The sequence below is a fragment of the Carcharhinus amblyrhynchos genome, chromosome 17 (assembly GCF_965287045.1).
Source record: "Carcharhinus amblyrhynchos chromosome 17, sCarAmb.v2.hapA, whole genome shotgun sequence".
NCBI classification, from domain to species: Eukaryota; Metazoa; Chordata; class Chondrichthyes; order Carcharhiniformes; family Carcharhinidae; genus Carcharhinus; species Carcharhinus amblyrhynchos.
Genome location: NC_137340.1, coordinates 26,019,468 through 26,027,401, shown reverse-complemented (window position 1 = coordinate 26,027,401; position 7,934 = coordinate 26,019,468).

Genomic DNA, 7,934 nt, shown 5'->3' with positions numbered 1-7,934 from the left:
TCAAGGAGGAAATAGCGAGGCATCTTGAGGGGAATCGCATGATAGAGCAGACGCAGCACGGTTTCGTTAAGGGGAAGTCGTGTCTGACAAATTTACTGGAGTTCTATGAGGATGTGTCTAGGGCGGTGGATAGAGGAGAGCCGGTGGATGTGGTCTTTCTTGATTTTCAGAAGGCGTTTGACAAGGTACCTCACAAGAGGTTACTGCAGAAGGTCAGGGGACATGGAGTTGGGGGTAGGGTGTTAGCGTGGATAGAGGATTGGTTGTCAAATAGGAGGCAGAGAGTGGGGGTCAATGGGTGCTATTCGGATTGGCGGTTGGTGACTAGTGGAGTGCCCCAGGGGTCAGTGCTGGGGCCTCAGCTATTTACCATATATATATAGATGATCTGGAGGAGGGAACCGAGTGGATGATGTCGAAATTTGCTGATGACACCAAAATTGGGGCAACGGCAAATTGCGCGGAGGGTGTGGAGAGTCTACAGAAGGATCTAGATAGGCTGGGCGAACGAGCCAGGAACTGGCAAATGGAATTTAATGTTGGCAAGTGCGAGGTGGTCCACTTTGGTAGGAATAATGGTAGGAAGGACTATTACTTACATGGAGAAAAACTGCAGCAGGCGACGGTGCAGAGGGACCTCGGGGTCCTTGTGCATGAGTCGCAAAAACCCAGCTTGCAGGTGCAGCAGGTGGTCACGAAGGCAAATGGGATGCCGGCCTTCATAGCGAGGGGGATTGAATATAAAAGTAGGGAGGTCTTGCTGCGGCTGTATAGGGCATTGGTGAGGCCGCAGCTGGAGTACTGTGCGCAGTTTTGGGCGCCGTACTTACGCAAGGATATTTTGGCCTTGGAGGGAGTGCAGAGGAGGTTTACTAGGCTGATGCCGGAGTTGAGGGGGTTGAGCTATGAGGAGAGGCTGAATAAACTAGGCTTGTACTCGTTAGAGTTTAGAAGAATGAGGGGAGATCTCATTGAGACATATAAGATGATGAATGGGATGGATAGGATAGAGGTGGAGAGACTCTTCCCGCTCAGAAAGGACAGTAGGACTAGGGGGCACAGCCTCAAGATAAAGGGGGGTGCGGTTTAGAACGGAGTTGAGGAAGAACTTCTTCATTCAAAGGGTGGTGAATCTCTGGAATTCTCTGCCCGTTGAAGTGGTGGAGGCTACCTCGCTAAATATTTTTAAGACGCGGGTAGATGGGTTTTTGATAAGAGAGGGGATTAAGGGTTATGGGGAGAGGGCGGGATTGTGGAACTGAGCCACGACAGATCAGCCATGATCTTATTGAATGGCGGGGCAGGCTCGAAGGGCTAGATGGCCTACTCCTGCTCCTATTTCTTATGTTCTTATGTTATCATTGAATATTTTTTAAGGTTAAGTTAGATTCTTGAACGATAAGGAAGTCAAAGGGTATAAGGTAAAGACAGGTAAGTGAAGGCCATGATCATATTAGCCTTCATCTTATCAAATGGCAGTACAGGCTCAAGGGCCAAATATCCTCCTCCTGCTCCTAATTCGTCGATTTGTACTTTTGTATGTTATTGGTCTACAGGTTGGTGGTCTCTTGGCATACAATTTGGAAAATCAACTTATTGTTTGGACTGTTATATGAAATGTGATCAGAGTTCCCTCCATGGGAATGCTGATGTTAGGTGAATATTGAACAAGGTATATAATATGTGTAATTCATTGCTTATGAATTTTAATTTTAGCTTTCCATAAATTCCATTCTTTATAGTAGTATAGTGGTTGTTATTGAACTATTAATTCAGAGATCTCCATGGACAATCCAGAGGACATATATTCAAATTCTATGAAAGCAGTATGAGAAATTGAAATTGGTTTGAAAAATCTGGAATTTTAATAAAGGTGTAGTCCCTACCACTTAGCATTAGGCAGCACATATATCGCTGAAATTGTACTTTCTATATCTCATTACGTACAAGCATCGAGTGTATAGGGTGTCAGGGACGGGTAGTACTTCTAGTGGGGGAACATGTCGCGTCCTTTTCAGGGCAGTTTGTCCATGCTTCATCCCCACCTGGCACTCAGCTCTCACCCGTGGCTCCCCGCAGCTGTTTGCATGTGACAGCGGCCACACCCCGGGCAACGGCTTTGATAAGCCAGCTAAACCAGGTGAGGGTAGCCGATGGGTTTTAACCCTCGGTGAGATAGGGAGATGTCTATCCCGGCATGTGAAGATAGGCTCTGGCGGATTGAGCAGACGAGACCAATGGAAGATCCAATGGTCAAGAAGGCAGTCTCTGCAAGCGCCGTAGAACGCAAAGAGCAGGACAAGATACAGAAGATGTCCTTGTCATCCACTGGGCCTAGTCCCATCTCCAGCCGTCATGATGCTTGTCTTGCCACCAATTCCCATCTGGGATCCAGTAAGAGAGAGTGAGGCTGACGCTGCGCAACTCTCCCTCACTTTAATCCAAATCACGCGCTTGTCTCGACACCATCATCATAATGGTGTCGAGGTCCTCATCGACGACAATGGACGAACAACAAACAACATACAAGTCAATTACACAATTTTAGACCAAATTAAGTCCTCAAATGATTTCGGTCAGTTTATATACATCCTTGTATGTATTTACCAATCTAAAAGACTCCTAAGTTGTTAGTTCTCTTTATTGTATTTACCAACTTAATAGTTAATGTTAACACAATTTTATCACTCTAAATGACATAAGTGGTACTTTATCACTAAAAGCATTCATGAGTTATTTAAAAACTCAACTGGTTCACAAGTGTCACCCATTCTAGCCTAACTCCAGCATCACATCAATGCAGCTGACTCTTGATCTATCCTCTGAAGGGGACTATCAAACAATTCACTTGTAACAAATTGCTTTGATAACTAGGTACTGACAATAAATACTGATCTTTCCAGTGATGTCCACATTCTGAGCATGAATGAAAAAAAATGACTCACAGTTAACCACTCATTCATACAGGCGATGTTGTGAATAAGGTATGATAAATCAATCTGATATTTGGGAGTGTTACTGTTTGTGTAGCCTTTTCAGAATAATTTCCAAATCTCAAATTTTTAGCTTATGTCTTACATCATACACAATACAAGAGGCCTTTTGTTATTTGATGTTGATAAGTCTGCATGTATCTCTCATTAGTTATCCTGAGGTTGTCATCTTATTTACCTGCAGAAATTCACAATTGTATTGCAGTCTCATCAAATGAAGTGTCTAGATTTTCACAAGATGAATTTCAGCCTGTCAAATGATAGACGTTATCATTTTTGGTTGCTGACAATATTTATTTGATTCTTTTTCAAAGTTATTTCAGAAATAGTAAAAAATCTCAAAAGCTTTAAATACGTAGCAAGACACAGACAATATCCAGGCTTGGGATGATAAATGGGGAGTAACATTCATGCCACACAAATGTTAGGCAGTGACCATCTCCAACAAGAAATATCTTTACACTCAAGGGCATTATCATTCCTGAATCCACTATCAACATTCTGATAGGGGTTACCATTGACCAGAAACTGAACTGGACCAGCCATATTATTAGTGACTACAAGAGCAGGTCAGATGCTGGAAATTCTACGGCAAGTAACTCACGTATTGATTCTCAAAGCTTGTCCACTATCTACAAGGCACAAAGCTCACCTGCCTTGATGTGTGCAGCTTCACCAATGCTCAAGAGGCTCAATGCCACCCAGGATAAAGAAATCTTTGATTAGCACCCCACCCACTACATTCAACATTCATTCGCTGCCAACACCGATGCACAGTGGCAGCAGTGTGTACCACCTACAAGATGCACTGCAGCAACTCACCAAGGCTCCTTCACAGCAGCTTCCCAACCTGTGTCCTCTACCACAAGAAGAACAAGGGAACAAGGGAACACCATCACCTACCTGCAAGTTCCCCACCAAGCCACACACCACCCTGACTTAGAAATATATCACCGTTCCTTCCATCTCAGTGGATAAAAATCCTGGAACTCCCTAACAGCACAGTGTGTACAGTGGTTCAAGACTGCAATGATTCAGGAGGGCAGCTTGCCACTAGTTTTTCAAGGGCAATTAATGCTGGCCTAGGCAACAATGCCCACATATAATGAAATAATTAAAAAATAACTAAACACCCCCTGCCACATTTATATGTTATGGCACATTCGCAGATGATACTTGGCCTTCAGTCCCAAATGTCGACTAGCAATTCAACAAGTTTCCTCCTCCCTGCCCTGCCAGGGTAAATCTTTCAATGTTTTTTCAAACATAACCTTCTGTGCATACTTGAATAGACATCTTGAAGCAAGGCTGGTGACTCTTTGGTGTTCAACACTCCACAGCAAATTCTATGCCTTCTGACAGGGTCTGTCTTCACAGCAATCATTTTCTTTTGCTTGGTATCACAGCACCTACTTTTGGTCTTCTGAGAGTCTCTAAGAAGCAAGAACTGCTGCCTTCTCTTGCATGTAGGTGTAAAGTTCGCAAATATGTTTTAATAGGGCTTTACCTGTCTCCCCATCCCACATGTTCCTCATGGCAACTAGGTCACATGGGTCTGTCACCACACAGAGTTGAGTGTATCAAGGGCACTCTGTTTCACCTTAAATTAGAAGAGACAGTTTAAAACATAACTGTCATATACAATGTAGCAAGCCATATCAAGGAGGAGACCTAAATAGACAGAGGCTGAGAAATTCAATGACACTACATCCACTTTAAATGTGGTAAGTTCAGAATGGTGGATGGCATTGTAAACCATACACATATTGTACACCATTTTGGAAAGGCATTGAAAGAGGCATTTTGCGAGGCCCAGACATCTAATTGCAACTGTTACTTCGTGATATATACCTCTTAGTTTTAAACATATAACGTAGTCTTAAGAAGTAAAAATACATATACGAATATATCAGACATTAAGAGCGTTGCATATGGTGTTCAAATGTTGTTCAAACTCATACCTCGTCATGATTTTGAATTATACTTTTGCATCAACATTTAGAATTAAAAATCTGCAGATCAACAAAATAGCAATAAATACAAAAATGCTGGATAAATTCAGTAGGCCTAGCAGTACATACAAAATGACAATGTTACATTGACAAAATTTTTTTTAAAGTTATAAATATCTCACTGTTGTGGATTGTTAATGAACCAACAATCACTCAAAATGCTTGTTGAAAATACTTTTGTCCACCTTTTTTTTATTGGTAATGAAAATGTTCAAATTCAGATTTTTTAAATTCAAAAATTCCATAGAATATGATAGCCTGAGTAAATTTACCACTGAATTATCATGTATATTTTAATATCCTGTGATGAATATCCACTTCATAGTAATGTTTCAGATGTTATGCTCAGTTCTGGGAAGGTTGTGAAGGTAATTAAAATGCTGGGCTATAGAGATTACCAGAATATGGACAAGAAAATGGAAGCTCAGCAAGTTAGCCATGTTTATTTAGTAGTCACAGTAGAAGAGGGAGCCATACAACAGCAGGTGGGCTTACTTAGCTCGCGAGCCAGACATGATCTCGACACAGCTTGCAAAGAAGTATAATCCCAAGAGATACTTGTTTTGGGAGTCAGAGCTAAATTTGTTGCAAAATGTTCAGCGGTTCTTGAAAGGCTGCATTATCGTGGAGATAAATGGAGCTTAAGAAGATTCTCTGGTTTCAATTTATCTGTGTATTTGCTGGGAAAGGCAATTGGTTGCAGTTTGGACTGCAGGGTAGTTTACAGTTCACAGCAAAGTCCTGGGAGCTGTTAGCAGGCTCCAGGTAGCTGGGGCTCAGAAAAGCCCTGGGGAGTTGAGAAGGTGCAGAGGCTCACTGGGTTTCCATGCCAGGGTTCAAAGAAACCCAGGGAATCATTTATAGTTTAGTATAAGCTGTGCAACTGAAGTTCAGAGAAATCCCAAGACAGTGCTGATGAGCAGTTTATGAAAGAGTTAAAATTGTGCCAATAATTTGAGGTGGGAGTGTTTGTGAATCCAATAGTACATAGTTTCAGGAGAAGAGATTAAACCACTAGGTGGTGAGTTGTTGAGGCAGTACGAGTTGGAGAAATTTGTGAGGAATTCAGAGGTTAGATCTTCAAAAGTGAAGATTGGAAATCTTTCAAGGGAGTCAGAATTTTAGTAAGATATTATGACTGTCAGCATTCACTGACATCTTGGTGGGTTACTGAAAAATATATGGAATCTTTCTTGATCGTATTTGCCATTTAATGTGCAATGTGTGTGTTCGACCCTATTTGCCTATTGATTAATACTCTGGTCACGTTAATTCAAAATGTTTGTATACAAGGTAAATATTGTAAAATAAAATGGAAAACGTGAGAAAAATAATGCAGGTCTGGTAGCATCTGTGGAGAGATAAAAACAGAGTGAATGTTGAAGCCATGACTTTTTCAAAGTTAAACAGAAGAAGAAAAGTGATGGATTTTAAATTATTGAAGAGAGGGTGGAGCAGAGTGGAAGTTTCAGAGATAAATGAGAATGAGGAGAGATTTGACAAAGGTGTTATGGGCACAAGACAAAAGGAGTGTTAAAGACTAAAGAAGGTGCTGATACTGACAAAAGATTTTCAACATCCATAGTATTTTGCTTTTGGGTAGATGCTATAGTTTGTTTGCTTTTCTGACTTTGCATAAAAAGTTTTTTTTGAACCACGGAACCTTGTGGTTCTAATCTCTTAATGGGTAATGAGGATTTCAAACCTTGTCCCCCAAACTACTGGTCCTTAACTGGATTGTAACAATCTTCACATTAATGTTTTTACTTCAAGGCTTCAGCTAATTTCAAAAGCCAAAGCTTCAACTTGATGTTTCAACTTGCAACAGTTGGAACCAGATTTAACTACATCTATGTGTTTGATTATAGAATTTAACCACCTCCATTATATGTATTCCGATTATGTGTAACTTGTATGTAGTAATTTTCCAAAATGCAATGAGAATTTCAGAGTTTTTATGCCTTTTAATAAAACTGTCAAACAAAACAAAACTTGAATTGTTGATGTTTGATTTTAGGGAAATGACAATATTCATCTAAATTTATTTTGTTTTTCTGTTATGAACTGCTCAAAACATGATGTGATAAACAATACCAATAATTGACGATTCATTGTTGATGGTTAGACAATAAAACAAAATGACTGTTTACTGAGAATGGATTTAATTTTGGGCATTTAGATTCACTTTCTCCTGAACCAGTTTTACAGCTGGAGGAAACTTCTTTTATAGAAACTTAGCAAATTAAATGTATTTTGGACATTTTATGAGATTATGGCCAATCTAATTCTTTACCTCTACTTTCCTGTCTGCTACTACCTTTGTGACCCCTCAGATATCAAAAATCTGTCCAACTCCACCTTGAACGTTAAATAGTAATGTAATAGTTTATCTTGTTCTAAAAATAACCCACAATGGTAGCAATGCAACTGAATGGTCGGGGAATGGCCTATGGGACTGGTCACGTGTTCTTCTGCAGGCTTGTCTGTGCTCAGGTGGCTGCAGAGGAGTGTGTGGGTGTGCTCTGGTTTGCTCAAGGCTTTCTGTGTCTGGCAGTCACCACAAGTGTTGGAGGGCATGGTGGATCAAGTATTATGCCAAATCAATAATTTTCTTACTTTTATAGTTCCTAGCAGAGGGCCATTGCTGTTGAGGGTTTTTTGTTTGATGACACCGCCGCAACCCAATGTCTCCTTTATTATTTAATTTACAAGTCTCATTTTGTCATTAAAGAATAACCTAATAAAAGTCTTTAAAACAATGAAAACTTTATTTGAAGAGAAGGTGAGAACACGATTCCATTTGTGGGGAAGACTAGAGGCTATAAGAACAAGATAGTGACCAAAAAAGTCAAATGTAAAATTCGGGAGAAACTTCTTTACTCAAGGGTGAGAATGTGAAATTTGCAACCTTGTAAGTAGCCGAAGCGAA